The sequence below is a fragment of the Teleopsis dalmanni genome, chromosome 1 (assembly GCF_002237135.1).
Source record: "Teleopsis dalmanni isolate 2A chromosome 1, ASM223713v2, whole genome shotgun sequence".
In the NCBI taxonomy this organism is placed as follows: Eukaryota; Metazoa; Arthropoda; class Insecta; order Diptera; family Diopsidae; genus Teleopsis; species Teleopsis dalmanni.
This window is the reverse complement of record NC_051846.1, coordinates 102,173,488-102,188,860: the sequence shown is the minus strand read 5'-3', so window position 1 is coordinate 102,188,860 and position 15,373 is coordinate 102,173,488.

Below are 15,373 nucleotides of genomic sequence, written 5' to 3'. Positions count from 1 at the left end.
ATTTGCAATAAAATACTAAAGTTCACAGTAAAATGTTTGCTAAATCATGTTTTCATTACGATGACAACACAAAAATTATATAAGGACATTACAGGATAATTGCTTTTGGCATGGTTTTTCGAAGCCTTCACCTTATCAATTCTTTTCATACAACCCTTTTTAATTTACTTACAGTGAATGGAATGCCCTCTACAGAACCGACTGCGAAGCACCTATCTCCTGCGTTACAAGCACCGCTTAAAATTTGGTGGCAATTCATTTTCAATAACTTGTCATATTATTTGAACTTGTCATATTAATTATCAAAATCGTCTACTATGTTTATAGACGAACTACGTAATTTTGAAGTTTCTCTTTACATAAGAAATAAATTATTACTTAGATAATAAAGGTACTGATAAAATGTTTACACTTGAAATGAGTTGCTAGCAACTTTCGATTACTTCTTATCGATTTACATATCTCAATAAAGTGGTAGTTAGTTCTTCTTTTTTTCTTTACGATTAACTATTAATCAAAAAATATGTAAAATAATATTATATGTTGTAGAAATTTGATGATCAAAATTTGATTATTTAATTTTTGTCATATTCCTGCGTAGAACTATGTTAAAGAGCTAGACATTGTCATTTACCATGACTGTCTCAATTAAGAAATTTAAAATGAAAGATTAAGATATATTTCGATTAATATTTTTTGACTCTGATGAGGCTTCTTATACTCCATCACAATGTTCAAAACAGTGTTCAGTAATAAATGTTAGAATTTGCACTTATTAATAGTTAATATTTGTAGTTTTGTGTGAATATATGAAAACAAAAATAGTTCTTTTTAAATTTAAGTAGGCCGTATGCGAGTTCGTATAAATAGATGGTAAATTGAGGGAAATAGTAAATTATGTGAAATGTTGGTATTTAACAGAATTTCTAGTAGAGTAAATTAGATAAAAATTAGGTGTAACCATTGTGAAAATTTTATAATTTCTTTCGGGCTTTGCCATAAATGCATGTTATGCAGAGTGTCACATCAGTATTGCCAATTTTGTATTTTTACTACTTCTTGTTACTTGTTGGTTGCGTCTAAATTTAAAAGGAAATTTAGATATGCTCACTTTTAAAAAAACTAATAGAGGCTGTAATAATATTAATTTATTATTATTTTATCTTATAATAATTATTAACAGAACTTACGCCTTTCGTTAAAATCGGAAAGTGTAATAATTATATTATTAGCGATTTATAAAAAAAAGTTGTGTTGCTTACTGCCATTTTTTCTCCAAAACGTAATAGAATTGTAGAAATTTGCTCCTAAAAGCCGCAAATTTTAATATTTATTACTAAACAACTCTGTTTTGCCTTAATGCCGGGGCACAAATACTCTGGCTCTCATGCCAGAGTTTGAACGGCCATATTGTTTTTTCTATCATTTTCATATATAAAATTTGCATTGAAAACAATAACAATTGTACTCATGCCGTATCCGAGACACTCTGCATAACATGACCCTAAGAAATTTCAATTTACTTTACTTCAATTTTGTCGAACTCACACACAACCATAATATGACTTTATGTGTAATATGCCTATTAGTTATGATCAAGAAGAGTATACAATCTGTATTCTATCTGACTATCTGTATAATACGTCTCTCACTAATAATCAGGGATCGTATTTGCTCAGTCATAAGTACCTCAGGCTCATGAGCAAGAGTTAATTACTTTGTGGACCAAAATTGTCCTTTATTGAAGAGCTGCTCACCAGTGTGAGCCCTTATTTTGCTCATATTGAAGAGCTGCTCATGAGGTCTCACGAGCCGAAAGCTCAACTGTTTATAAAAAGCGATTTATTTTGATTAATTTATATGCTTTATATACTTTTGTATACGTTACTTGCTATATTATTAATATTAAAAGAATATAATGACAAAATAATACATTGTTTTTTTAATTTTAAGCAAATTGTTTTATTACATTCATGTAAAACTTTGAAATATTTATTTTTTTATTTTCGAATTTTCCAAAACACAATATAATATAGTTTAAAACTCTTTCTTTTTCTTCTTCTTATTTGGCACTACAGTCCAGTATGAACCTTGGCCTCCCTTACGATCTGCCTCCATCTGTCCCTATCTTCTGCTACTCTCTTTCAGTTCAGTACTCCAATCGTTCTTGCATCACCATACACGTTCTCATCCCATCTTGTTTTTGGCCTACCTCTATGCCTGGTTGTCATTGGCTTTGCGTTGAATATGCTGTTCGGTTTTCTCTCCGACCCTATTCTTATTATATGAGCAGCCCATTGTAATCTTTGCGACTTAATGTATCTCACTATATATTCGTTTCTAGGCAGTTCTTCAATTTCATTATTTGTTCGTCTTTGAAAAGTTTCTGCATCAATTTGGTTGGCCCGTAGATTTGGCGAACTATTTTTCTTTAAAAAACCTTTAAAGCTTCTTCGTTCGTCTTCGTCATTGTCCATGTTTCTGAGCCATATGTAGTTACCGATCTTATTATTGTTTAGTGCATTCGTAGCTTACTTTCCTTGGATAGTAGTCTTGATTTCATTTAGTCTCAATATTTGTAAAAACATATTTTTGCTGCTTGTATTCTATTTATTATTGCGATTCTGCAATCATTATTGTTGCTAATCAGCGCACCGAGGTAGGTAAAGTTGCTAATAACCTCAAAATTGTATTTATCAATTCATATGCGTTGCATATCCGTACTCTCGTTCCTTCTTGCTAGCTTTTTGGTATTTGGTTTTACTTTCATTTATTCTAACACCAACTTTTTTAGAGTTTTCGTTTAGCTTTTTGAAGACAATTGATAGTTTTCTTTCGCTCTTTGCAATGATTGCAATATCATCTGCATGCGCACGGATCTGGTACGCCTTTGTTATAATATTGCCGAACTACTCTGAGAGGTGTCCATTGATAATAACCTTGCCTGATTACTTCGCAAGGATCATTGCGAGTAAGTTTCGTGTAAGTTTTTGCGACGTGCTAGCCCACGCCAGAGCGTTTATGATTTCTGATCTTTTAAGTCTATCGAAGGCCTGCTTGAAACCTACAAAGAGTGCATGTAGTGTAATGTTATGCTCATAGCTTATCTTTTAGAATATTAGAAAAAATTTTATAGCGACGACGAGCAGCGAGATTGGTCTGTAGTTGCCGCATTTAAGTTTGTTGCCTTTTTTATAGACTGGGAAGATTAAACTGCTTTTCCATGCTTCTGGCATTTGTTCGCTGTGCCATATACCACATATCAAGGCGTTCATTTCGGTTCTACCTGGTCACCAGGTAGGTAGGTATATAGCTCAGCTGTAATATTGTTCTCACCTGGCGATTTTCTTAACTTTAACCTTTTCACCAAAATTTTCACGTCTCCTAGGCTCGGAAGATCGTAACTTGCCATTAGTAGTGGTATTGCAGTTATTACCGATATCGCTTCATTTATGCTGTTGAAGTTTAATGAGTCGGTGAAATGCTCCTTCCAACTCTCTATGGCTTGGTTTGTTTCAGTGCATAATACCGCATTTTTATTCTTGCAGCAAAAGGTCTTGGTTCATATTTGTTACCAATACAATTTTTTTGATTATTTAAAGCCCTTGTATTGTTTCTCTTTCTTTCTTCATCTATTTGTTTGATTTTTATCTTGTAAACTCCCTTTTTTCTTTCTACAAAGCTTATACGCAGTTTTTTCAGATTCTTCTTCTTCTTCAGTAAATTTTATATATCTATGTAAATTATTTAATGTATGTAATGTACTCTCTATGTTGTCGATTTTTATAACAGCAAATATATAGTCTTAGTATTTGGTAAGTAGTCTAGGTTTTATAGCTACTTCGTCCATCATTATGTCTAAGATATTCTCCATCACAATATTTGCTACAACAGGTGATATCGGAGAACCCATTGACATCCCTTTCGTTATGGATCTTAAAGAGATGTCTATCTTACGTATTTTCGGCAATCCATAGATTCGGGGTGCTGTAACTGTGTAATTAATAATTAATAATTTTTTGCAATATCAAACTCATTCTCTTTGAATAATTTTTTTGACTAGTTTGTTGCTTTTAGTCTGTAATTTTGAGGTAGAGTCTTGTTTTAAAACTTTATAAGTGGTAATGTCATATATAATATTCAAGATTTTATTTTTATAATCGCCTTTGTTCATTGCTACTTTTGAAGTGCCTTTATCTGCGTTCAATATGAGAACATCTTGATTTTCTTTAAGAAAATGTTTTGTTTGACCCAGTGAACGAAAACAAACACTAAAGTACAAAACATAGTGTACTGTTTGTCATCTTTGTTAAAAAACACTAAACGAACAGTACATTAAAAAAAGTCCGAAACAATTTAACAATTTTTAGAGTTTGTGTACTTTTCACGAAGGTAGTGCTCATTATAACGATATTTTTACGAAGGTAGTGCTCATTTTAGTTATCTTTTGCCGAAGGTAGTGTACTTTTTAGTGATCATTTTCCTAAGATAGTGGTTTTTTAGAGTTTGTCGAACAAAACGATTTGGAAACGTTTTTAATGTGCATTGTTGTTGGTTCGTTTGCATAAGAAGAAGAAAAAATTTTGTTTGCATTTGTAGTGCATGTATTTTGTTTGTGTTTTTAAATAAAGATATTGTGTATGCATTTATTGATGCATATTTAATATTAGGGGATGAATTACATAGATATAATATTTTATTGCGGTTGGATGATTTGTATTATATTTGTATTATAAACTAAATATTACAACACAAAGACCGCGAACACAAACTTTAAAAATTTTTTGATGTGTTTCGGACATGACCAGTACACTACGATACTGTACTGTTTATTTTCGTTCACTGGTTTGACCTACTGTACACGATATAAATTTGTCTTTTTTATTGTACTTTTTTCTCATTTGAGAGTCAATCATTTTGCTGAATCTTGCGCTCAATATTTCTTGCTTGTTTTTATCCCATTATGTTTATCGAATTTAATGATAATGCAGCTTGCACAATAGCAGTAACCAAGGTCAGCTTGACGGCAAGAAATGCTCCAGGCCGATTCCACTAATCGCTATCGCTAATACTCCAATCTCTTCGCTAAAATTCTTAAATAAGCGATTCGTTTATTTTAGGAGAATAAGCGATCGTGCGATTCTACTAACACAATCTCTTCACTAAATTTATCCGACGATGTGGATAATGCTGAAATGCATTGAAATGTCAAAATAAAAACAAAAATTGTGAACATACATCAGCTGTTGGAATTATAATTTTAATTTGAAATTTAAAAGCAGACACTGTACTAAAAAAATATTTAGCCATTGCCTAATTTTAATTATAATTAAATTAATATAACATTGTTGTGTGGATTAATTAAATAATGGACTATTTAATAAGAAACAGATTTTTTTTTCTGGTGATATGAGAGATTTATGGAATCATTTATGTTGCAAAAGAAAAGGTTTGCGAAATTCTAGAGACCCCTTTATTGAAATACTTCGTCTTTCGAAATATTTATGTAAGCTTTTCATGGCGGAAAAATATCAATACATGATACCGAGAAGTCGATCAGACGAAATTTCGAGTGACACACGCTTTACGCTTTTTTGCTCAAGGTAAGTTGATGTTTAATAATTGCAAAAATGTGAATCCATTGTTTTTATTTATAGGATGTTATCAGCGTTCTGTGGGCCAAAGCTTTTTATTAAATGTTTCTCAGGCTGTTGTAAGTAGATGTAATAAAGATGTTGCCAATATAACGAATCGTCATTTTGTAGTAAAATACATAAAATGGCACAGAACACTTCACGAATTATGCGCCATAAAAGTAAATCATCGAAATCTTGTATTAAAATACAATGTAGTTAATTGACAATCATTTGCAGATTCTACGAAAAGTTTTGGTTTCCAGGGGTAATTGGTGCAATTGATTGCACTCATATAAAAATTAAAACCCCTAACTCAGATATTGAGCATGTACATATATGTCTGCAGAAAAGGAGGACATTTGCTAAATGTTCAAGTGGTATGATTCAAATTTAATTTACTTACATACTATAATAATATGCATTAATCTTAGGTGTGCGATTATAATCTAAAAATTTTAAATTGTAATGCTCGCTTCGGCGGCAGTGCATATGATGCATCCATATGATATAAAGTAAATTTTATTTGTCCAAAAAGCTTATGTACATGAATAAATATCTAGATTATTATAAGTTATATTTTAGTTATATGAAGGTTACATACAAAATGGATTTTATTAATTATATATAAAAATGGATTGTTTTATATTTAGGCTAGGTATAAGTTATTTTTAGAATCGAATATAATAAAAATATTACAATGCAGTAATTTCGTCTGCATAAAATTTATTTATATATTTTTTTACAAACAAGTCTTGACGTAGCAGCGAACATCCACACGCACAGCCAGCACAAGTCAAGCCAAGCTCACGGCAGAGCCGTCTTCTCGCAAAGAAACGTATTGTTACGTAATCGCCTGCGTGATTATTCGAATCTCAGGATTTTGTAAAAAATGAAACGAACTTTTAAAATTGGAGAAACTATACTTATTATATATGTTGTATTACAAAGAACTAGTATTTACTAGGAGTCAATTTAGTAAAACCACAGCTTCACACAAAACAAATTTCAAACTAACATTTTGTAAAAATATCAATTGACGTAATGTTTAAATAATATTTAAACATTTCATTGCTACTCTGATGAAATTCGTAACAGTATTATTTGTTTACACACACGGAATTACACTTCTGCGGTTGTGCGTACAAAAGAAATGCATGATTTGTTAACGCACGCAGAATTACACTTGTGCGGTTGTGCCTACAACTAATGAAGTAAGAGTGATTGCGTATAAATAGACAAAAATTATGTACGAAAGTCATTTAGCGCCAGCATACCGAAGTGAGTAGACACCTACTCTAACGCTAAGTCTTTTTGAAAAGCCTATAGTATTTTGATACCATGGCTAAATAAATTTCTAGAATCTTGCGTAGAATCGTATATAACGCCTCTGATGTTTTGACATCGTTGGCTAGAGTTTGTTCAGTAGAGTAATTTTATGTAACGCCTCTGGTGTTTTGACATCGTTGGCTAGAGTTTGTTCAGTAGAGTAATTTTATATAACGCCTCTGATGTTCTGACATCGTTGGCTAGAGTTCAGTGAATAGAGTAATTTTATATAACGCCTCTGATGTTCTGACATCGTTGGCTAAGGAAAACTGTTGAGTAGAAATTTGTATAACTTCTGTAGCATAATAATTAGCATAAGTTAATTTGGAAGCTCTCTTGAGTCAATAAAATTTTATAATAAAGACAGTCAATTTAACACTACAAACAACGTCTTTGCTTTTCCTTGGTTTCAGAGCTTCGAACTAGTCAATAAAAGAAATTTATTGCAACGACCCGGACCACGACTGAGTGATACCTCAGCAAAATTAAAAATGACGAATCCTTGTCGTTACAATGAAGAGCCAGCGCCTTAAGAGTACTTCTTACTCGAAAGTGCCAAAATGGGGATCGAAATTTCCGGTTAATAGGTAAATCTTGATTGTGGATTAAAATTTTTGAAAAACTAATTCTGTTTTTGTATTTTTAGGAGATAGTGGTTATCTCTTCTTGCCGTTTTTGATGACACCTGTTCGAGGAAATAATTTGTCGACGGCACATAAAAATTATAATGTGCAGCATCGAAAGGCACGAAATTTATTATTTTCAATATTATTATTTTCAATTATTTTCAATATTAATTGGGTTTTATTTAAATAAGTTTTAATAGTATTAAAATATATATTTATTTATATTGTTATTATTTTAGTATTATCTTATTAAAGATAAATTGCTATTGAGCTTTCTTTCCTCGAGCACAAGTCGACGCTCCTCGAGCTTCAACCTTTTCTCCTCCAACTCGACTAACTTTTGGTTGGTCTGTTCTAACGAGGGATTTCGATTTCGTCGCTTAGCTGGACGATTAGCTCTTAAAGGCACACAACCTTCGTCGTTGACAGCAGCAGATGGAGCCGAACCGCTTGGCAGTTCCTTTCTATCCTCAAGGTACTAAAATTAAACATTTATAAGATTAATAATTAAAAATTTTTTAAAAAAATAAATGCGATAATGTCATTCGCCTCCAATACGTACCTCTAAGTTATCAAAACATGAAATATCACTTTTAACGTGCATCACTCGCAGACATCTTCCATGCCTTGCACCGCTGCTAGATGCATTACTGCAATAATCCGTTGATCCAGATCGGTTAAATCCCTTATGCCCACTAACGCATTTCCGGTCAGCCCCATTGCATGTTTATACTCTTGGAATTTTCTCTTGCTTTTGGATCTAAAATTAAAATATGGAGTTTCTTATTTACAATTTTTCAATATAGTTTCTCTAACAGAAATATGCGCACTACAATTTTAAAATTAAATGCGACGATGTCATTTTACATGTTTGTATGTATAATTCTTTTACATATAAATAGTATTAACTGATAACATATCTTATTTTCATTTTAGACTACTTACTTCATATTCACCCATGTCTTCTTCCAACCATTGGTATCTTTAACTGTTCCACCAACGGCATTTAAAATAATAGATAGAGAGCCTCACTGTTCGTGAAGACTTCGCGCACCATGATCAGACACAAATGTCATGAACGAAATCTATATGCTCTTCCATATGCTGGACCAGCACTTGTTTCTGCTCCTTGCTAATGCGTTTTGTCTTCAAGTTCACGAATTTCACCATAAATATCTAAAAATTAAATAATAAATAAAATATATTATGTTATTATGTTTAAATATGTATATAATTATTTATTTTGTTCACTGATTCATTTGCAATTCATTTATTTTTGGTAAAATTTCGAAAATTAAAAATTAAATATTTTTTTTTTGTATTTTGTATATAATTGTATTCTATCTAAATCTAATTCGATATTTTACAAATTTTTAATAGCATTATTAACATAAATGATAGTCGTGCTGAGTATGTCCACTTTGAAACACCACTACAAAGAACTTATTTCAGTTTTAAGTTGTACAAAGATCAATTGGCGCTTTTCTTTTCAGTCTTGTCAATAGTTGAGGGTGTGTCATTAGATTTGAAGCCAAATTGTTTGAATGCGATCTAATACGATTAGCGTATGCGGCAGCGATGCTTTTCGTTTCCTCCTTAACTAGTGGTATATTAAGGTCACGATGAATTTGTAAATTTGTAATGTACCACGGAGCATTCGCTATCATTCGCAGAGTCTTAGATTGGAATCTTTGTAATATTTCAATATTTGAATTTGAAGATGTTCCCCACAGTCATATGATCAAACAGATTTCAAAACACATTTGTAGAGAATGATTTTATTTTTCAGAGAAAGAGAGGAGTGTTGGTTGAGCAACCATGACATATTTCTTAATTGAATACCAAGTGATTTTCTTTTATTGAATATGTGCGTTATCCGCGTTAGACCTTTGACTAGATGAATTCCGAGGTATTTTAAAGCAGTTGATTGTGGTACCACAATATTGTTGAGCCTTACTTCCGGACAAGTTACATTTCCGACTCACCTAACAAATTATTCGCTGTGGAAGGTAAATAAAAAATTGAGCGATACAACGGATTATAATCCACCACTACGAAAGTCAAATAATACGTAGGTTAAAAATACAGATGAGAAAGCTTCTCTATTTGCTAACTACCTGGTAAACGTGTTTACTCCCCATAATAATATATATGACCTATACACTGAGCTGAAGGTTTTAACATATCTGGATGAAATACATCAAATGGATTTTCTAATAATAAACTTTTCAAAAAATGAACTAGTTACAGAAATCGGGAATTTGCAAGATCGAAAAGTACCTGGATATGAGCTCATCTCAGCAAAAATTCTTAAAGAATTACCAAGTGAGGGAAGAAGCTTACTGTTGCATATATTTAATGCATCTATTACACAATGCATCTTCCCTGCTCAATGGAAAGTTGCTGAGGTCAAAATGATACTTAAATCAAGTAAACCAGGCGAGGATGTGAGGTCATATCGTCTAATCAGCCTGCTATCTATTTTGTCAAAAGTACTCGAACAATTATTCTTAAAACGTCTTTTGCCCATAACTCAATTACATGAAGTTATACCAAACTATCAACTTGGATTCAGGCAAGGTCACAGCACATAGAACAGGTACAATAGAACAGGTATACAGAATGGTAGAAAAAATATACTCGGCGTTTGACCAAAAGGAATATTGCTCGGCAGCGTTCTTGGATATTTCACAAGCATTTGATCGCGTTTAGCATGATGGTGTTCTTTATAAATTAAAAATGGCATTACCAGTTAACTTTTATATGTTTTTACGTTCATATCTCTCAGAACGTCATTTTTACGTAAAGTTTGAAGATCATATCTCATCACTTCACTGCATAAAAGCTGTAGTACCGCAAGGCAGCGTCTTAGGTCCACTGTTATATTTAATATTTACGCATGACTTACCAGCAAGAACTGGTGTCTTCACTGGGGCATTTGCGGATGACACGGCAGTCTTGGCTACACCTAAAAACCCAACAACCGCCTCTTTGATGCTACAAGCTTTTCTCGATGAAATTTCAATTTGGCTTAGGCGTTGGCGTATAAAAGCAAATGAGTCCAAGTCATCTCATATCACTTTCACACTAAGAAATGTAACTTGTCCGGAAGTAAGGCTCAACAATATTGTGGTACCACAATCAACTGCTTTAAAATACCTCGGAATTCATCTAGTCAAAGGTCTAACGCGGATAACGCACATATTCAATAAAAGAAAATCACTTGGTATTCAATTAAGGAATATGTCTTGGTTGCTCAACCAACACTCCTCTCTTTCTCTGGAAAATAAAATCATTCTCTACAAATGTGTTTTGAAATCTGTTTGGTCATATGGCATCCAACTGTGGGGAACATCTTCAAATTCAAATATTGAAATATTACAAAGATTCCAATCTAAGACTCTGCGAATGATAGCGAATGCTCCGTGGTACATTACAAATTTACAAATTCATCGTGACCTTAATATACCACTAGTTAAGGAGGAAGCGAAAAGCATCGCTGCCGCATACGCTAATCGTATTAGATCGCATTCAAACAATTTGGCTTCAAATCTAATGACACACCCTCAACTATTGACAAGACTGAAAAGAAAAGCGCCAATTGATCTTTGTACAACTTAAAACTGAAATAAGTTCTTTGTAGTGGTGTTTCAAAGTGGACATACTCAGCACGACTATCATTTATGTTAATAATGCTATTAAAAATTTGTAAAATATCGAATTAGATTTAGATAGAATACAATTATATATAAAATAAAAAAATAGAAGAAAAAAATATGAATATTATACTAAATACATACAAAATAATTGCTTAATTTGTTTAAAAAATATTATTTTATTATTTAGCGACAGTAAAAACCCAACCACCAAAAACAATCAAATTAGGAGAAATTTTAGTCGTTTTTACGATATTTAGCGATTAACAATTTAGCAGAATACGAAATTTGGAGATTTAGCAATTTATCGGCAGGAATCAGCTGTTTTTGAAAGTTGAGAAAATTAGCGAATAGAAATTAAGCTTAACAAGTTAGCAGAATCGCAAAAGTCGCTAAAATGCATTTAAAGAATTTTAGCGATGAGTTTTAGCGATATCAATTAGTGGAATCGCCCTACTGAATTTCGGTTTTTTGTTAATTGTGTCAAGCTGAAAGCGACATTGTAAGTATATAATCAAAAGTTGCAAAAATATCAAGTGCAATTTAAGTTATTGACGTGTTTGCGAATTACGCAAAAACTATTAAATAATAATTAAAGTGATTTGGTGCAACTTGAAATGTCGGCATCTAGCATATGTAAGACCTTTAGACTTTTTGTTTAAAAGACGGTAAACAATAGTCTAAAGAGTTGTGTTCTGTGAGTGAGCTTGTGTTCTATAGAGCCGTTGGGATCTACAACCACGGACTATATCTTCACGGGTAGAAGAAAAATAAACACGAACCATAAAATTGTATTATACAAATGTTCTAATGGCAATTACTTATTTATTAAAATGAATCATACATGTAAAGTTAATTCAATATAAAGAAACAATTACAAAAGGGAACCAATTACAAAAATAACAATAAAGTAAAAAGTCATAGAAAAAAATTAGAGAAAATCACAGCAAAGATATAGACCAATAAAAAGTGATATTGAGTCCATCAGCAACAACACCAACAACAGCAACATCGACATCAACAACAGCAACAACACCATCAACAACAACACTATCAACATCAACTACAACAGCAGCAGCAATACAAATATTGTTTTATTTTTAAGAGAAAAATTTGAAATAAATAAAGACGTTGTAAGATTCAACACAGCAATACAATTTAATAGGGGAAATTGTTTGACAGATGTTGGTAATGCATATTTGCCACCTAGAGAGAAATATTAATTATTTTATTAAAATTAATGGGGCAAAAAGGATGATGTAATTTGTATGAAAAATTAAAAATAATAATCAGCCCAAAAAGTTGCGGTCACTAATTTATTAACACTTTTGGATTAAGGAAGCAATTTTTTAATATATGTATATTATTTTTAAGAGTATAAAATAACCTTTTATTTAATGTATTCATATGTATTACTTTTTCGATTTTTGTTGATTTTTGCACAACTTTAATATAAAAAAAAAACTCAAATAGCTGACAGAGACAGCAAATTATTTTCTAAAGCTCAAAATAAAAAAGAAAAAGTGAGCAAGCATTCAAATAAAATATCAGTGCGGTTTTGTGTATATATAAACAAAACAAAAAAGTGCTGATAGAGACAGCTAGTATTTTATTATAAACGTGTTCCACAAAAGCTGTAATTGGAAGCTCGCAATTCATCACAACACAACACAACACACCATATCAAAACACAACAAAACATCAAAACCAACATACTTGCTAACATTGGATTTTGGAATTTAAAGTTATTTATTTTATTAATTATTATTATTTTTATTATTATTATTATTATTATTATTATTATTATTATTATTATTATTATTATTATTATTATTATTATTATTTTATTATATTATTATATTTTTATCATTATTATATTATTATCATTATTATATTATTATCATTATAATATTATTATCATTATATTATTATACTATTATTATTACATTATTATAATAATAATAATAATATTAATAATATAATATTATTATTATTATTATATTATTATTGATTTTTATATTATTATTATTGATTATTATATTATCATTACAATATTATTATTATATCATTATTATTATAATATTATTATTATATTATTATATATTTATCATTATTATATTATTATCATTATTATTGTTTATTATTATTCCCCCTGCGGGATAGGGGTTAGAATATTCCCGTGGTAAGGCATGCCTGTCGTACGAGGCGACTAAAATCCAGCCATCGAGGGACACCCAAGTGTGCAGAGAGTGACTGCAGCTGTGCACCACCGAGGGACACGGACGAGTGCACTGTTTTAAGAGAAGGCAGCTGCACCAACGATGGAGTTCCTTCACGTCCAACATAAACACTATGTTAAGATGATGGCAAAAAACGCATGCCGAAACAGGCAATGCACATCAGCTATGAATTCAGGGTTCATACACCCATCAGGATTGAGCCCAGTAAGATCCTGATTATGGCATACTGGAAATAAACAACGATAACGATGACTTTGGGCTGGCGGATGTGGTATTCTGTTACCTGAGTATATGAGAGTGACATCTCATAGAAATGGCTTTCAGGTTAATGCTGCATCTTCCTCCGTCCTTTTAAAACTTGGCAAGTCTCCAAGTACGTTCGATGTTTCGTCACCGTTAAGTTGGTGGTATAGGCTCAGTTGAGAGTACTCCTGACCTGCGCCAGATTCTGGCTCTGAACACAATCTCCCATAAGGAATTGTGTCAACCCTCGCATGGCCTCCCTGCTTCGCATAGATAACCATGGGGATCGTTACGAGCGACTATACAACCGAACATCGATAGCGGCTAGGAGTTTGGACCCAAAAATCATGACAAATGAAAAAACAAATACACAAAATCTAACGGAAGCGCCATCGCAAGATGGCCCAGGGAAGTCCGCATCGGACAGTGGCACGCCAAACGTGCCATCACAAATGAAGGAGGTTCCCGTCTCACCGAGCGATGAATACATCCAAACCCTGAGAAGGGAAGAGGAGCAGACACTAGGAAAGTGTATAGCCGCCTTAATGAAGATAAAAAATGGCATAATGCGGCAAAAAAATGTCTCGCTAGATATTAAAGATGGCGTAAACGAACTGCAAACGCACTTCGAAAACATGGGCTACTATAGCCGATGCTGGATCAAGGCAGTGGCGAAAAAAGCACGAAGAGAAGCAAATGTGGTAGACACACCAAACGTGCATAGACAAAAGCGCATGGCGACAAGTCCTGCTGCGCAAAACACAGGAAATGAGAGCGCCAAAAAGAGCAGACAAGATAAGCCTGAGGAATGGCAAACCGTAAATCGGAAGAAGCTCAAAACCCCCAAAAAAAGAGAAATAAATGGGACGCCCATAACTACGAAAAGACCAGACAAAATAAATGTCGGTACAAAGAAAGCTGAAAAGAAAACTAAGCCAGAAGCAAAGAGACCCAGGCCCAATAAGGACAGAGGCCCAAAGACGGAAGCAGTCCTCATAAAACCGACGGGAAGTCAAACTTATGCGGACATTTTAAAGAACCTCCGTTCGAATGTCAAGCCGGATGACTCGAAAGTCAAAATTCGAGCAGTCCGCAAGACAATGTCGGGAGCTCTGCTATTAGAGCTTGACAAGGGGACCAAGGCAAGCTTAGAGTTCTGCGATGAAATAAGGAGTGCTTTGCAAGAAACGGCGGAGGTAACTGGTCTGATACCGAAAACCACCATAGAGATAAGAGATCTCGATGCGCTTACTACAACGACGGAAGTCGAAGAAGCGGTTAAACGACTCCTTCCAAGCGGAAGCGATCAGTTGAAGGTGACCGTCACCAAACCAAATAACAAAGAACTGGTCAGAGCTTACGTGCAATTACCCACCGTAGCAGCTGATAAGCTTCTCGAGACAGGCTCGATCATTATTGGATGGATCAGAGCAAAAAAGCGGACGCGCACCGAAACAAAGCGTTGCTTCAGGTGCCTTGGTGTAGGACATGTACAGAGAAATTGCAAGGGTCCAGATAGAACAAACCTCTGCATCAAATGTGGCGCACCTGGACACAAACTAAAGGAGTGCACAAACTCTCCGAAGTGCTGCGTCTGTACTGACGCTGGCCTCAAAACCGTCGATCACATTGCTGCATCTGGCAAA